Source organism: Sapajus apella, unplaced genomic scaffold (genome assembly GCF_009761245.1).
Source record: "Sapajus apella isolate SASKATOON/1434 unplaced genomic scaffold, GSC_monkey_1.0 scaffold12, whole genome shotgun sequence".
Lineage (NCBI taxonomy): Eukaryota > Metazoa > Chordata > Mammalia > Primates > Cebidae > Sapajus > Sapajus apella.
In genome coordinates this window covers 27,319,153-27,337,129 of record NW_022436952.1, presented here as the reverse complement: position 1 = coordinate 27,337,129, position 17,977 = coordinate 27,319,153, and the positions used below count along the sequence as shown (strand labels likewise).

The window sequence follows — 17,977 nt, the reverse complement described above, 5'->3', positions numbered from 1 at the left end:
CAATCCTGGCACTTTGGGAGGCCAAGACAGGCGGATCACAAGGTAAGGAGTTCAAGACCAGCCCGGCCAACATAGTGAAACCCCCTAAAAATACAAAAAAATAGCAGGATGTGGTGGCGGGCACCTATAATCCCAGCTACTTGGGAGGCTTAGGCAGGAGAATTGCTTGAACCCAGGAGACAGAGGTTACAGTGAGCGGAGATGGTGCCACTGAACTCCAGCACTGAAGACTCCATCTAAAAAAAAAATAATTGTCTCATGATTTTAATAGAATTTCTGAAGGTCTTTTAAACAATTCCTTAACATAAATTAAAAGTCCAATAAATGTTTCTGAGTAATCTTAAACAGAAATAAAATCAGTTTGTAACTATTAGGGATAATGAGAGATTTAGAGCATGTGTGTGTGTGTGTGTGTGTGCGTGCACACGCATGTGTGCGCGTGTGCATGTGTGCGTGCATGTTGTGTATTTATTCTCATTCTCTCACAGTTGCATATCCTGGTAATTCTTTTTGTTTGTTGGGTTTTCTTTTCATTTTTTTGAGACAGAGTCTCAATCTGTCACCAGGCTGGAGTGTGCAATGAAGCGATCTTGGCTCACTACAACCTTCACCTCCCAGGTTCAAGCAATTCTCCTGCCTCAGCCTCCTGAGTAGCTGGACTACAGGTGTGCACCACATGCCCAGCTAGTTTTTGTATTTTTAGTAGAGACGGAGTTTCACCATGTTGGCCAGGATGGTCTCCATCTTTAGACTTCGTGATCCACCCACCTTAGCCTCCCAAAGTGCTGGGATTACAGGCGTGAGCCATTGCACCCAGCCCTGCTTTTTTCAGGGACAGGGTTTCACTCTGTTGCCCAGGCTGGCACTATCACGGCCTACTGTAACGTCCAACACCTGGGCTCAAGTGATCCTTCCCACCTCAGCCTCTGGAGTTGCTAAGACTACAGGCATGCGCCAACAAACCCAGTTGATTCTTAAATTTTTTTATAAAGATAGGATCTCGGGCCGGGTGCAGTGGCTTACGCCTGTAATCCCAGCACTTTGGAAAGCCGAGGCAGGCAGATCACGAGGTCAAGCAGTCGAGACCATCCTGACCAACAGGGTGAAACCCCATCTCTACTAAAATACAAAAATTAGCTGGGCGTGGTGGTGCACGCCTGTAGTCCCAGCTACTTGGGAGGCTGAGGCAGGAGAATTGCTTGAACCCGGGAAGCAGAGGTTGCAGTGAGCCGAGATTGTGCCACTGCACTCCAGCCTGGCACCTGGCAACAGGGCAAGACTCTGTCTTCTCCCCCTCTACCCCCCCCAAAAGAAAAAGACAGAATCTCACTCTGTTGCTCAGGCTGGTCTTGAACTTCTGGCCTCATTAAATCCTCATGCCTTGGTCTCCCAAAGTGTGGGGATTACAGGTGTGAGCCACCATGCCAGCCCCCCTGGGAATTCTTTGATTTAGTTAAAAAGAAGGCAATGATGAACTACATTAATCTTAATGTTATAAATGGTTCATATTTACCTGAAAGAATTTGAATCTGGGTAACATAAAAGATAAAGTTAGTAGTCTTAGACCAATTATTGTCATTTTTGAGCAACAATATATAGCCAACACTTAAAAAACAGTAGCAGCTAGAGTATATCAGGATGGCTTTGCTTTGGGCAGCATAGTATAGTGGTTAAGATCATGTTAGAGATTCTAAAGCCACACCTGGGTTTGAATCCTAGCTCTACCATTTTCTAATTTTGTAACCTTAGGCAATGAATTACCTGACTGTTCTAAGTCTCAGTTTCCCTGTTTGTTTTTTAAAATTATAATATGTAATATTTGAGTATCATCCTTGTGCAGGGACCATGATAGTCTTCTCTGTATCAATCCAATTTTAGTGTATGTGCTGCTGAAGTGAACGTCCCATTTGTTTTTGTTTTGTTTTGTTGTTTGAGACGGGATCTTGTTCTGTTACCCAGGCTGGAGTGCAGTAGCATGATCATAGCTCACTGCAGCCTCAAAACTCTTGGGCTCAAGCAATCCTCTTGCCTCAGCCTCCTGAGTAGCTGGGACTGCAGGCATGTACCACCATGCATGGCTCATTAAAAAAAATTTTTTTGTAGAGATAAAGGTCTCACTATATTGCCTGGGCTAGTCTTGAACTCCTGGGCTCAAGCAATCCTCCTACCTCTGCCTCCTAAATGCTGGAATTAACAGGTGTGAGCCACTGTACCCAGTCAAAAATATACGTTTTAATAAAATACAAAACTACAGTGCGAAGGCCCAACAATATCATGAGTAATAAAATTTCCCAGACCATTTACAGTAACACTAAAAAATTTAAAACTTGGGTATAAATCTAACAAAACATGCACAGGATCTGTGTGCTAAAAACTACAAAATACTGATAAATTTGTTTTTTTGTTGTTTGAGACAGGGTCTTGCTTTGTCACCCAAGCTAAAATGCAGTGGTACAATCATGGCTTACTATAGTCTTGACCTCCTGGGCTCAATCACCTCGCCTCAGCCTCCCCAGTAGCTGGGACTATAGGCATGCACCACCACAGCTGGTGAATTTTTCTATTTTTTTGTAGAGATGGAGTCTCACTGTGTTGCTGAGGCTGGTCTTGAACTCCTGTGCTCAAGCAATCCTCCCACCTCAGCCTCTCAAAGTGCTGGGATTACAGGCATGAGTCACTGCATCAGGCCAAAAAAAAGTCTTAATGACCTAAATACTGGAGAGATGTAGCATGCTCATGGATTGGGAGACTTTACAAAGTAAAGATGTGAGTTCTCTCAAAATTGACCTGCAGTTGGTTTAATGCAATTCCTATCAAAATCCTAACAGATTTTTACATATGAACAAGCTGATTCTAAAATCTATATGGAAAGACAAAGGAATTAGAATAGCTAAAAGAATTTTGAAAAAAGAATAAAATAAGGATAATCACATTAGCTTTTTAAAGACATTACATAGACACAACAGTGAAACGGTCACATTGGGAGACATATAAACACATATATGAATAGAACAGAAAAAGAGTAAAAAAATAGACTCACACATGTACAGACAACTAACTTTTGACAAAGGTATAAAAGCAATTTAATGAAGCAAGGATAGTCCTTTTAACAAATGATATTGGGACAACTGGTCTCCTGTAGGTGACAAAATAGACCTTGACATAAACCTCACAAGTTATACTAAAATTAACAAACTTCAAATGCATAATTTTATCAAATGTTGAACTATAAGACTCTTAGAAAAAAAAAAAGAGAAATTCTGTGTGACCTAAATTTAGGGAAAATGTTCTTCGATATGACACCAAAAGTAAAATCCATTAAAAAGTTAATAAATTACACTTCATCATAATTAAAAATTTTGCTCTGTGAAATACATTAAGAAAATGAGAAAAGAAGCCACAGATTGGGAGAAAATATTTGCAAATCACATATATTTGACAAAGAATTTATATCTAGAATAAATAAGGAAATCTCTAACTTCAACTCTAAGCAAGCAGTCCAATTAAAAAGTGGGCAAACAAGTCAACAATGCAATCCCATTTATAAGAGTCATATCCTCCACTCCACCAAAACAAAACAAAACAAAACAAACAACAACAACGAAAGCAACCTAGGAATATATCTAAGCAAGGAGGGGAAATATTTCTACAAGAACCACAAAACACTTCCAAATGGGCAAAAGACATGAACAGACACTTCTCAAAAGAAGACATACAAGTGGCCAATAAATGTGAAAAAATGCTCCACATCACTAATCATCAGAGAAATGTAAATCAAAATCACAATGAGATTCCATCTCACATCAGTCAGATGTCAGAATGGCTATTATTAAAAAGTCAGAAAACAACAGATGTTGGCAAGGCTGTGGAGAAAAGGGAACACTTACACACTGTTGGTGAGAATGCAAATTAGCTCAGCCACTATGGAAAGCAGTTTGATGATTTCTCAAAGAACTTAAAACAGAACTACCATTTGTCCCAGGAATCCCATTACTGGATATATATCCAAAAGAAAACAAATAATTCTATCAAAAAGACACATACACTTGCATGCTTATCACAGCACTATTCACAATAGCAAAGACATGGAATCAACCGAGATGCACATCAAATGTGGCCTCGATAATGAAAATGTGGCGGACATACCATGAAATACTAAACCGCCATTAAAAAAAAAGAACAAAATCAGGTCCTCTGCAGTAACACAGGTGCAGCTGGAGTCCATTATCCTAAGTGAATTAATGCAAGAACAGAAAGCTAAATACCACATGTTCTCATTTATAAGTGAGAGCTAAATTTGGGGTATTCATGGGCATAAAGATGGCAATAATGGTAACCGGAGACTTCTTAACGGGGGCGATGAGGTAACTGCTGAAAAACTATTGGGTTTTAAAAGCACATACTGGATAATTCCACTTATATAACATTCTCAAAGTGACACAATATAGTGATGGAGAACAGATCAGTGGTTGCCAGGGATTAGGATTGGGGTGTGACTGTACAGGGTTAGCACATGGGAGTTTCTTTGGAAGTTCTATATCCCAATTGTGGTAATGGTCATATGAATTCATAGGTGTGATAAAATCCTGTAGAACTACATATACCCGCACCACCAAACTTTTTTGAGACAAAGTCTTACTCTGTCTCCTATGCTGGAGTGCAGTGGTACAATCTTGGCTCACTGCTACCTCCACCTCCCGGGTTTAGGCAATTCTCCTGCCTTAGCCTCCTGAGCAGCTGGGATTACAGGTGTGAGCCACCACACCCAGTTAATTTTTGTATTTTTAGTAGAGACGGGCTTTCACGATGTTGGTCAGGCTGGTCTCGAACTCCTGACCTCGTGATCCACCTGCCTCAGCCTCCCAAAGTGCTGGGATTACAGGCGTGAGCCACTGCGCCCAGCCATTTTTTAAGGATTGTAGGTTAAAACTGGTGAAATCTTGGGAGGCTGAGGCAGGTGGATCACTTGAGGTTGGGAGTTCAAGACTGGTCTGACCAACATGGTAAAACCCCGTTTCTACTAAAAAAAAAAAAAAAAAAATTAGTGGTAGCCAGGAGTGGTGACACATGCCTGTAGTCCTAGCTACTCGGATGGCTGAGGCAGGAGAATCACTTGGACCCAGGAGGTGGAGGTTGCAGTGAGCAGAGATTGCACCACTGCACTCCAGCCTGGGTGACAGAGTGAGACGCCATCTCAAAAAACAAACAAAAGCCTAGTGAAATCCAAATAAGGTCAGTATTTTAGTTAATAAATAATATTATATCAATGTCAGTTTTCTGATTTTGATAATTATTCTATGGTTATGTAAGATGTCATTGGGGGAAGCTAGGTGAAGAGTACATGTGAACTCTCTGTATTATTTTTGCAACTTCTAGGTGAGTCTAAAAATATTTCAAAATTAAAGTTTAAAAATTCCTGTTATGTTATTATGCAGAACATCTTAATTCTCAACCTACACTCCAGATTATTTTTTAAAAGGAGTACCAATTGTTCTAATTTAAAAACAAAACAAAACCAAATCACTGTATGTTTCAGGTTTCTCTCTCTACATATAGAAGTAGTAGAAGCTTTACATTTTTTCTTTAATTTCGAGCAGATAAAATTCTGAGAAACTTCTACCTTTACAGAACACACCAGGAGTGCTGGGTTTATTATTTTTTTTATCAAACAATATCTCAAAAGAAAATGATAATAATTTATTCTAGTCTGTGCTGGTTAGATCCTACCTGGAATACTGCTCTCAATTCTAGGTATCATTCTTTAAGAACAGTTAATTCAGAAATGAACGACCTGCATAGTGAAGAAATTTAAAACAATATTTTCTGAGGATCAAATAGAGGAACTAGATTATGTCTACTCTAGAGAAGAAAAAATACTGAAATTCTAATACTGTGTTTAAGTCTACAAAAGGTTACCATGTGGAAGGCAACAGATTTATCTGGAATACTCTAAGGTACAGAAATAGGATCAATAGTCCTACAGAGACAGACTTTCACTCAAGATAAGCAGACACTAAAAAACAGTGCTTCCCAAAGAGGAAATGAGCTGCCTTAGAACACAGTGCCTATCACAGAAAAAATAAAAGCACTGGCAATAATGTTGGCCTTTCAGGACTTCTGAATTAAAATAGCAGATTACACACATCCATTTATCTCAGAAACCTCCTGAAATGTGAAATTAAAATAACAAAAAGACATGGAAGAAATGATAGTGGACAAAAAAGATTAACAAATATTTGAAAGCAAGAAAGGGAATGAAGGAGTAGCAACCTTCACATAGCAGGACAGAGAAAGCTGAGTCCAAACTATCCAATGGGGGATGACACCAAGAATCTAGCTGGTTCCCATCAAAGGAATCTAAGGAACTGGAGATACCAGCTATCTCAGACAGCAGGTATAAGAAATGTTGGAAACATTGCAATTAACTGAAATTATACAGAATAAATACCTAAGATACTCTTCTTCCAACCTCCCATGCAACCAAACAAGCGCACCTCCCTCACACTGGTAGGAAAAGAAAATATTTTCTGATTAATTGAACCAGGACAGCCTTATATTCAAAGACACAAGGTATATAGTGAGGGACACAGGTAAATCACCTTACTGAAATTAAGAATACTATGTGAAAAATTATATACAAACAGCTGTATTCCCTTGCTTAGTTCCCAAAATGCTGGCTAAAGAGAAGAGTCTAGGCTGGGTGCAGTGGCTCACGCCTGTAATCCCAGCACTTTGGGAGGCCAAGGCGGGTGGATCACGAGGTCAAGAGATCAAGACCAGCCTGGTCAACATGGTGAAACCCCATCTCTACTAAAAATACAAAAAATTAGCTGGGCATGGTGGCGCGTGCCTGTAGTCCCAGCTGCTCAGGAGGCTGAGGCAGGAGAATTGCCTGAACCCAGGAGGCGGAGCTTGCGGTGAGCCAAGATCGCGCCATTGCACTCCAGCCTGGGTAACAAGAGCGAAACTCCGTCTCAAAAAAAAATAAAAATAAAAATAAAAATAAAAAAAATAAATAAAAATTAGCTGGGTGTGGTGGTGTGCACCTGTAGTCCCAGCTACTTGGGAGGCTGAGGCAGAAGAATTGCTTGAACCCCAGAGGCAGAGGTTGCAGTGAGCCAAGATTGTGCCACTGCACTCCAGCCTGGTGACAGAGTGAGACTCCGTCTACAAAAAAAAAAAAAAAAAAAAAAATGAAGAGTCTAAAAGTTCCAAGATAAAGTCAGTCACATACAAGCTGGGTGTCGTGGCTCACACCTGTAATCCCAACACTTTGGGAGGCCGAGGCGGATGTCTCAGTTAAGGGTAAGAGTTTGAGATCAGCCTTGGCCGACATGGTTAAAAGCCTGTATCTACTAAAAATGCAAAAATTAGCCAGTTATGGTGGCATGCCCAATAGTCCTACCTGCTCAGGAAGCTGAGGCAGGAGTACTGCTTGAACCCAGAGGCAGAGGTTGTAGTGAGCCAATATTGTGCCACTGCACTTCAGCCATGGGGACAGAGCGAGATTCCATCTCAAAAAACAATAATAATAAATTAAATTAAGTAAGCCACATTCAGTAGGATCAGGAATCAGAATGCTATCATCTTTCTCAATAAGAACAGTGAAAACTGAGGGACAATAGACTAATGCCTTTGAAATTCTGTGGGAAAACAATTGTCTAACATTTTTTTTTTTTTTTTTTAAGAGACAGCATCTTGCTCTGATTTCCAGGCTGGAGTACAGTGGCCCAATCAGAGTTCATTGCAGCCTTAAACTCCTGGGCTCAAGTGATCCTGCTGCTTTAGCCTCCCAAGTAGCTAGGACTACAGGCATGACCCACCATGCCTGGCTAATTGCTGTTTTAGACACAGGGTTGCACGATATTGACCAAGCTGTCCTCAAATTCCTTGGCCTCCTAAGGTGCTGGGATTACAGGTAGGAGTCATGACGCTTAGCTTTTAACCTGAAATTGGGTACCCAACTAGACTAACAATCAAGTGGAGGAGTGGAATAAAGATATATCAGGTTAACAACACCTGAAAAAAAAAAAAAACACATAAATCTTTTTGTCTTTAAGATTTAAAAAAAACTTTTTTTTTTTTTTTTTTTTTTAAATAAAGACAGAGTTTCACCATGTTGGTCAGGCTGGTCTTGAACTCCCAACCTCAGGTGATCCGCCTGCCTTGGCCTTCAAAGTGTCTGGATTACAGGCGTGAGCCACCACGCCTGGCCAAGATAAAAAAACTTTTAAAATATACATTTCATGCTTTCTAACCATGAATTTTTTTCTTTTCTTTTTTTTTTTTTTAAAGACAGGGTTTCACCATGTTGGCCAGGGTGGTCTCGAACTCCTGACCCTAGGTGATCCACCTGCCTCAGCTTCCCAAATTGCTGGGATTACAGGCATAAGCCACCATGTCTGGCCACCATGAATCTTTTATGAGAAGACTAGTAAAGGATGTGCACCAGCAAAACGAGGAAGGAAACCCAGAAAGAAATGAAAACCAGAAAACTGAAGCTCTAATGAAAAAGCATCATCAGAAACCACAAGGATCATGGTAGGGCTACACAGAAGATCTAGAGAGCATACACTCTGGATTGGAACAGGTAGATGCAAAATTCCAAGATGAAAGCCTTACAAAAAATGATTATCCAAGATGTTTAACTATATTGATAATGGTTTTTATATTTCTATTGCAAAGTTCAGAAAATAAAGGACAATAGGGACATGGGAAAACTAAACAAATGAAAAGTAAATTATTAAATCCAGGAAAAACAAAAGGTTATATAAGAAAGAAAATGTAAACACAGTATATGATGGCTCAGTTGTTAATAATATATACATAATTCAAACAATGTAAATGTTATTTTGCCTGAAGTTGTGGTATGATTATACTGGGAGTTTGTGGGGGAAAGTAAGTGGTAGCAGGAGTTGGATAAAATTGTTAAAGCTTTATCTTCCAGAATAGAAAACAAAGAGTTACTGTCTATAACTCAAAAAATAAGAAATAGCAATATAAACATTCTTCTTTTTCCCCCAATATTTAACATATTAACATGTCCACAGCAGACATTATTTACAGACAGGTAAATCCCAGAACAAATCATTTAAAGTATTAAAAATGGCTGGGCGCGGTGGTTCATGCTTGTAATCCCAGTACTTTGAGAAGCTGAGGGAGGTGGATCACCTGAGGTCGCAAGTATGAGACCAGCCTGACCAACAAGGAGAAACCCCATCTCTATTAGAAAAATACAAAATTAGCCGGGTGTGATGGCATATGTCTGTAATTACTATCTACTTGGGAGCCTGAGGCAGGAGAATTGGTTGAACTCAGGAGGCAGAGGTTGAGGTGAACCAGATCGTGCCATTGCACTCCAGCCTGGGCAACAAGAACAAAACTCTGTCTCAAAATAATAACAATCAACATAATACTAATTAAAAATAGTTGCTTCTCTTGATGTTACCATCCCAATGTAAAGAAAAACAAAGAGAGGAAGAGAGAGAAAAAGAAAGAAAAAAATATGAAAATAGTTGTTTCCAAGGAGGAATTGAGAACGAAGAAGGGTAAGAAACTGTTCTTAGTATACGCTTTAAAGTATACTATTTCACTTAAAAAAATTATACATGTATTACATTAAATAAAAATTACAATTATTACGATTTTATTATTATTCTCTTTTAATTATAAAAAAATATGGAACTCTTCACGAATTTGCATGTCATCCTTGCACAGGGGCCATGCTAATCTTCTCTGTATCATCCCAATTTTAGTATATGTGGTGCTGAAGCAAGCACATTTTATTATTTTTATTTTTTAAGACTGAGTCTCTGTTGCCCAGGCTGGCGTAATCTCAGCTCACTGTAACCTCCACCTCCTGGGTTCAAGTGGTTCTCCCACCTCAGCCTCCTGAGTAGCAGGGATGACAGGTGCCTGCCACCACACCCAGCTACCTGCTATATTTTTAGTAGAGACGAGGTTTCACCATATTGGCCAAGCTGGTCTCGAACTCCTGACTTCAGGTGATCCACCTGCCTCAGTCTTCCAAAGTGCTGGGATTATAGGTGTGAAGGCCAGAAAACCCAGCCAATTATTTTTAAAATTTATAGGTTCTCATCTCCCTCTCCTAGACCCACTGTAACAGAATATCTGAATAGATAGACATATTTAAATGGCTTAAAAGATTGTAAACAGTTAAGTTGGATAAAACACTCGTTTAAGATCATGGACTTTGGCCAGGTGTGGTGGCTTATGCCTGTAATCCCAGCTACTCAGGAGGCTGAGGCAGGAGAATCACCTAATCTTGGGAGGCGGAGTTTGCAGTCAGCCAAGATGGTGCCATTGCACTCCAGCCTGGGCAACAAGAGCAAAACTCTGTCTCAAAAAAATAAAAAAAGATCATGGACTTAAAGCCCAATGCAGGCTTTTCCATATTTTCCATATTCCACTGACTCAAAAATGTACCTCAACCCCAGCCAGCACATCTAAATAAGAACGCAATTCATTACAAAAAAGACCAAGAAAGAGAGATTAAATGGGTCAGCACAATCCATCATTACCATAAGTAAAGCTCCTTAAAAGCATATAAGGGCCGGGCGCGGTGGCTCAAGCCTGTAATCCCAGCACTTTGGGAGGCCGAGGCGGGTGGATCACGAGGTCAAGAGATCGAGACCAGCCTGGTCAACATGGTGAAACCCCGTCTCTACTAAAACTACAAAAAATTAGTTGGGCATGGTGGCACGTGCCTGTAATCCCAGCTACTCAGGAGGCTGAGGCAGGAGAATTGCCTGAACCCAGGAGGCGGAGGTTGCGGTGAGCCGAGATCGCGCCATTGCACTCCAGCCTGGGTAACAAGAGTGAAACTCCGTCTCAAAAAAACAAACAAAAAACAAAAAAAAAAAAAAAGGCATATAAAACCCTAGGATTTCAACATGAATAATATATATATAGAACCCAGGCCAGGCGAGGTGGCTTACGCCTGTAATTCCAGCACTTTGGGAGGCCGAGGGGGGTGGATCATGAGGTCAGGAGATTGAGACCATCCCAGCCAACATGGTGAAACCCCATCTCTAATAAAATACAAGTAAATTAGCCGGGCGTGGTGGCACACACCTGTAATCCCAGCTACTTGGGAGGCAGAGGCAGGAGAAGTGCTAGAACCCGGGAGGCAGAGGTTGCAGAGAACCAAGATTGTGCCACTGCACTCCAGCCTAGCGACACACCGAGACGCCAAGATTCCGTCTCAAAAAGAAAAAAGTATATAAAACCCATATAAGTTAGTAACAAAATCTTTGTACATTAAAAATACTAAGTTACACTGACATATTAAACTAATTTCTTGCTAATATATTAAGCAACAATTTTTATTGCATAATTTGATTAAATGTACAGTTAATGTACCTCTTCCTTCAATATAGCTTATCTTTGAGGTTCTGCTGAATTTTAGTTTCCATAACAACCTGAATAAATCCTTTATTGCTGTAGATATCTGCAGCTATTTATAAAGGTAACAACTGGATCTGTCCAGCTAAATTTCTTTCATAATGTAAGACATCAAAACAGTTTTTTTTTTGTTTTTTTTTTTTCTGAGAGGGAGTCTCTCTCTCTGTCACCCAGGCTGGAGTGCAATGGTGCAATCTTGGCTCACTGCAACCTCTGCCTCCCAGGTTCAAGCAATTCTCCCTGCCTCAGTCTCCCCAGTAGCTGGGATTATAGGTGCCCACTGCCTGCCACCACAACCAGCTAATTTTTCTATTTTTAGTAGAGTTGGGGTTTTGCCATGTTGGCCAGGCTGGTCTCAAACTTCTGACCTCAGGTGATCTGCCCAACTCAGCCTCCCAAAGTGCGGGGATTATAGGCATGAGCCACCGTGTCGGGCCCAAAAACCGTTTTCTTATGCTCTAAATAAACTTAAGAAAAATGTCAGGAAACATTAAAACCATAATTTATACATTTATATCTTAAATATAAAAATGAACTATAACTATACAGAATAAGACAGAGAATGGGGCTACACGTGGTGTCTCATGCCTATAATCCCAGCAATTTGGGAGGCTGAAGCAGGCGGATCACAAGGTCAGGAGTTCAAGATCAGCCTGGCCAACATGGTGAAACCACATCACTACTAAAGACACAAAATATTAGTCAGCGGTTGTGGCGCACGCCTGTAATCCCAGCTACTTGGGAGGCTGAGGCAGGAGAATCACTTGAACCTGGGAAACGGAGGTTGCAGTGAGCCAAGATCGCACCATTGCACTCCAGCCTGGGCAACAGGGTGACTCCATCTCAAAAAAAAAAAGGAAAAGAAAAATAAGAAATACACTTAGATATTTTATTCAGAAGTTTTGTTTGTTTTTAATTTTTTATAGAGACAATTTTACTAATATTGCCCAATCTGGTCTCAAACTCCTGTACTCAAGGGATCCTCCTGTCTCAGTCTTCCAAAGTGCTGGGATTACAGGCATAGGCCACTGCACTCAGCCAGATTGTATTTATTTGTGTGTGTCTGTGTGAATCAAAAGTTCATCCCTTTATTTATTTACTTTTTAGTTTTCCATAAATTAATGGGGTAAAGGTGGTATTTGGTTACATGAGTAAATTCTTTTTTTTTTTTTTTTTTTAGACGGAGTCTCGCTCTTGTTACCCAGGCTGGAGCGCAATGGCACAATCTCGGCTCACCGCAACCTCCATCTCCTGGGTTCAGGCAATTCTCCTGCCTCAGCCTCCTGAGTAGCTGGGATTACAGGCACGTGTCACCATGCCCAGCTAATTTTTTGTATTTTTAGTAGAGACGGGGTTTCACCATGTTGACCAGGATGGTCTCGATCTCTTGACCTCGTGATCCACCCGCCTCGGCCTCCCAAAGTGCTGGGATTACAGGCTTGAGCCACCGCGCCCGGCCTACATGAGTAAATTCTTTAGGGGTGATTTGTGAGATTTTGATGCACTCATCACCCAAGCAGTATACACTGCACCGTATTTGTAGTCTTTCATCCCTTGTCCCCCTTCCACTCTTTCCCCCCAAGTCCCCAAAGTCCACTGTATCATTCTTATGCCTTTGCATAAGCCCGATATTTTAAATCAATTTCTTCTCTTCACAGTAACACAATGCAAGATAAAACACAAAGAAGCAAACAATAGTATTAACATAAAACAACATTTATTAGCAACTAAAGCAACCTAAATTCATTAATAAAAATAAAGATTTTACAACTGAACCTTTCCCCTTTCATGATTATTTGATTCCATTAAAATGACTAATAATGATTAGATTGAAGAAATATCTATCTTCACTGATATAAACTTCTGAGTACACAAAATTATAAAAATAAAAGGTTTATTCTGTATCAGTGCAGCAGCTGATTAGCAACTTCTTGGTTAGGATCTATGCCTATGTAGAGTCTTAGAGTATTGGTTCAATAGATTATATAGATTAAGACTGCTACATTTAGGACAACCTACAGATTTCTCCTCATATTATATGATATTATATATAATTTATATATAATTGTAAATTATATATAAATAAATGTATTGACTGATAATTCTTACATACATTTTCTACCTTGAATTTAGATATTCATCTTTGTGCTCATGTCCTTTCAAACACTTTCTCCAACCCTTTCTCTAACTCATGTTTTAAAAACATATATAATATCCTACACATCTGTATATTTGGGGATAGTCCATTATATTGAATTAAAATTAAATTTTGTATCTTGTCCATATTTAGTCTAATCAATGCTTAATTTTGCAGATGTTTTTCTTTTTTAACTTTTTATCTTTCCTGTGGTGCTAATTTTGCAGATGTCTTACAATAATTAAACAATATACAAAACACAATTTCCTAGGGAAAAAAATATAACTAAACAAGAGGTGATTCAGATAGCAGCCAGCAATGTTATTTTCAAATTTAAAAGAGTAACTACAGATGCATGAGAGCCATTCTTCTATATTCATTACTGTTGTATTTTGATATAAAACATATCTAATCATAAATAAGGTCTTTGCCCTTTCACCTAAATCTTTCGGAGAATAGCATAATCACAATCCTGAGAAACAATTCCTGTGCCTAGAATTTCAAGTAAGTCTGTCTTTCATGCAAACACCCACATGACTCTTTTTCCATTACTTCCATAGTTCCTTTCTTGCCCATTTCATTCCTTGAAAAATTTATCAGAAATGCTTACATGATAACGATATGCCCATTTTAGCCTTTCTTTTTTTTTTTTTTTTTTTTTGAGACGGAGTTTCGCTCTTGTTACCCAGGCTGGAGTGCAATGGCGCGATCTCGGCTCACCGCAACCTCCGCCTCCTGGGTTCAGGCAATTCTCCTGCCTCAGCCTCCTGAGTAGCTGGGATTACAGGCACGCGCCACCATGCCCAGCTAATTTTTTTGTATTTTTAGTAGAGACGGGATTTCACCATGTTGACCAGGATGGTCTCAATCTCTTGACCTCGTGATCCACCCGCCTCGGCCTCCCAAAGTGCTGGGATTACAGGCTTGAGCCACCGCGCCCCGCCCAAAACCTCATTTTTATATGTTGCCTTTATAGTTTAAAAATTGCTCACATACGCTATAATGTCTGACCCTACAATAATGCTTCCACTTGGAAAATTAAAAACAAATTAGGCTCGGAAGGGTTTGCCCCAGGTCAAACAAGAATAGTAATCATCATCATAAGTCAGCTCTCTTGACATATTTTTTTCACAATACTTTCCTGCCTCACTTACATGCGACAAAAAGGAAAGAGTAGGGCAACTGACCTTGGAAGCCTTCAGTTGTCACAAACCCTAAACAACAGAATCAATTACAATCTATTCTCTCTCCAAGTCCTGGCAGTGTGGTAGACCTGAGTGATACCATAACTTTAACTATCAGCCAGAGGCTTAAACCTATGCTTGTTGTAATTAGAATTACCTGACAGAAAAAAAACACATCATGTATTCCAGAAAAGAACTACCTATTAAATCCAAATCTTTATATTTTCAATTCATGGCCCACCAGTGTTTAAAACACAAATTATTCTAATAAAAGAGCAAGTTTACAAATGCCTAAGGGCTACACCTTTAGGACTGTTAACCCGTTCTATTTTTAGTAAACACTTAATCCTAGTATAAGACCACAGCAGATGGCCAATAGAAACTGGCTCCAATTTTCCAACATTCTAGCTAACAATATAGCAAACACCTAGCAGTTGTTCTAACCATAATTATTAGCTCCACCCATAACAGAGTAAGAAGTTGGTTCATATTCCCTCTTGTTTGGAGAAAGATATTTGGGACCGGTCAAGGAAAAAAAAAATGAGACTCAGCAACTTTACTTCTAAGTAAACAACCCATGCTGCTGCCCATATTTTACAGTCCTCGCTCCTAGTCGCATACTTGCTGATTATCTCACTCAATGCTATGCTTCAGTGCCTCCTTTTCTTTGGTCTCTTTCCATTTTTTTTGCTGTTGTTACTTGCTCAGCTCCTTTACTATATTCTTCTTTCCATCTCTCGTTTTGGTAATCCTCATTACTATCTGGGCTATCTTGGTCTTCTTCCTGCCAGATTCTTTCCTAAAGCTGCCACTTCAACTCCCACTAAAAGCTTTGTCTTCATCAACAACTTATGCTTTAAAACGATCTCCTGCTTTTTCCTTGATCTCCTTTCAAAATCTCATTACCTTAATATATCTCAATTAGTTATTAGAAATAAACTAGTTTATACTAAAAGGAGCATAAATGTTGAATAATTGGTGTCATTTTAGACAAGATGGGGAAGAAATCTGGGAAAGGACAGTTTTCATACTTTCAGCCCACTTGCCTCCCTGCCTTTAGTAAATAACAATAGAGTTGTGAGCCTAGGAAAACCCTTTCCCGAACCCCCTAGAGTACCAAAATAAGTTTCCTTCATTGTTAAAGAAGACTTCGGTTATTACTCTATTTCCATCTCTTCCACTAGTTTTTCCAGGGTCCTTGCTATCCAGTATTTGCTTAATTATGACTCACTCCCACAAGTAATTTATTTTATTCATGATATAATTTAAATACATTTATTTAAAAATATTTGTTTGTATATCTAAATAAGATAACAGCACATGGACAATAATTTTGTTGAGCTTCTAGCACCATTTGGATACTATAATGAAATAATAGTCATTGATGTCTCTACTTTATTCATTTTAACTTATTCATATAGTCTGTTAGTGTTTTAAAGTCATTTATGTATATATTTCCTATTTTTAGTCCAATAAGCACTCTCCTTTGGGATTTCAATCATGTCTTTTACAGTTGAATCTCAATTAATTTGAAACCCAAAACCAAAAATTCATTGTATATTAATGCATCCTGCACATGGCTTAGCATATCACATGTATTATTATCTTCCCTAACCCTAGCAGCAATCCTGTGAGATAGTACTATTATCAACCACATTTTCCTGAGGAGAAACTTGAGGTTGGAGAGGTTTCATATCTTGCCCAGGGTCACCCAAAATTAGTAAGCGGAGCAAGGATTAACTTCAGATCTGACACAAAATTCATGCCCTTTATCATTGTTATTGATATGGTTTGGAACTCTGTCCCCGCCCAAATCTCATGTCCAATTGTAATCCCCCGTGTTACACTGGGGCCTGATGGGAGGTGAATGGATCATGGGGGTCGATTTTTACAAATGGTTTAGCACCATCCTCTTGGTTCTCTCCTCACACTAGTGAGTAAGTGCCCACTTAAGACATGTCCTTTATGTATTAATTTTATTTATTTACTTTTTTGAGATGGGGTCTGGCTCTGTTTCCCAGACTGGAATGAAGTAGCACCATTTCTGCTCACTGCAACCTCTGCCTCCCAGGTTCAAGTGATTCTCCTGCCTCAGCCTCCTGAGTAGCTGGGATTACAGTCACACTACCACGCCTGGCTAATTTTTGTATTTTTAGTAGAGATGGGGTTTCACCATGTTAACCAGCCTGGTCTCACACTCCTGACCTCAGGTGATTAGTCCGCCTGGGCCTCCCAAAGTGCTGGGATTACAGGTGTGAGCCAACACACCCGGCCCTGACATGTCCTTCAAAAGCACGTAGCACCTCTCTCCTGCTCTCTCTCTCTTACTGGCACCATGCCAGAAGCCTTACTCCCCTTTGCCTTTCACCATGATTATACATTTCCTGAGGTCTCCCCAGAAGCAGAAGCCACTATGCTTCCTGTACAGCCTACAGAACCCTAAGCCAATTAAACCTCTTTTGTTTGGCTGGGTGCAGCAGCTCACACCTATAATCCCAGCACTTTGGGAGGCCAAGGCAGGTGGATCACAAGGAGTTTGAGACCATCCTGGCCAGCATGATGAAACCCCGTTTCTACTAAAAATACAAAAAATTAGCCAGGCATGGTGGCACATGCCTATAGTCCCAGCTACTTGAGAGGCTAAGGCAGGAGACTGCTTGAACCCGGCAGGTGGAGATTGCAGTAAGCCAAGTTGGTACCGCTGCACTTCAGCCTGGGCGACAGACGGAGACTCTGTCTTTAAAAAAAAAAAAAAAAAAAAAAAAAAAAACCTCTTTTGTTCATAATTCCCCACTCTCAGGTATTTATTATAATAATGTAAGAATGGATTAATACAGTTATAGTACTTCTTGTATATTCAAGAAAAGAAAGTAATTAGAAATATGGCTATGATGGACCAGACACAGTTGCTCATGCTTGTAATTTCAGTACTTTGGGAGGCTGAAGGAGATGGATCACTTGAGCTCAGAAGTTCAAGACCAGCCTGGTCTATATGGCAAAACCTTGTGTCTACTAAAAATACAAAAAAAAATTAGCCAGGTGTGGTGGTGCATGCCTGTAGTCCCAGCTACTCAGGAGGCTGAGGCAGGAGAATCGCTTGAACTTGGGAGGCAGAGGTTTCAGTGTGCTGCGATCACACCACTGCACTCCAGCCTGGGAAACAGATCGCAACTCTGTCTCCAAAAAAATAAAGAAATAGCAATATGCCTATGGAAAATTGGGGGGCAGCGAT

At 39.9% G+C, this 17,977-nt stretch overlaps 1 non-coding gene and 1 pseudogene across 1 annotated transcript; both read right to left on the bottom strand.

Moving 5' to 3' along the window:
- Window positions 1-1,799: 1,799 nt before the first annotated feature.
- On the bottom strand, window positions 1,800-1,900 carry LOC116553535 (annotated as a pseudogene).
- A 7,772-nt stretch (window positions 1,901-9,672) lies between these two features.
- On the bottom strand, window positions 9,673-9,779 carry LOC116553518. The gene has a single exon (XR_004269771.1). It is a non-coding gene; the product is annotated as a U6 spliceosomal RNA (small nuclear RNA).
- Between the last annotated feature and the right edge of the window lie 8,198 nt (window positions 9,780-17,977).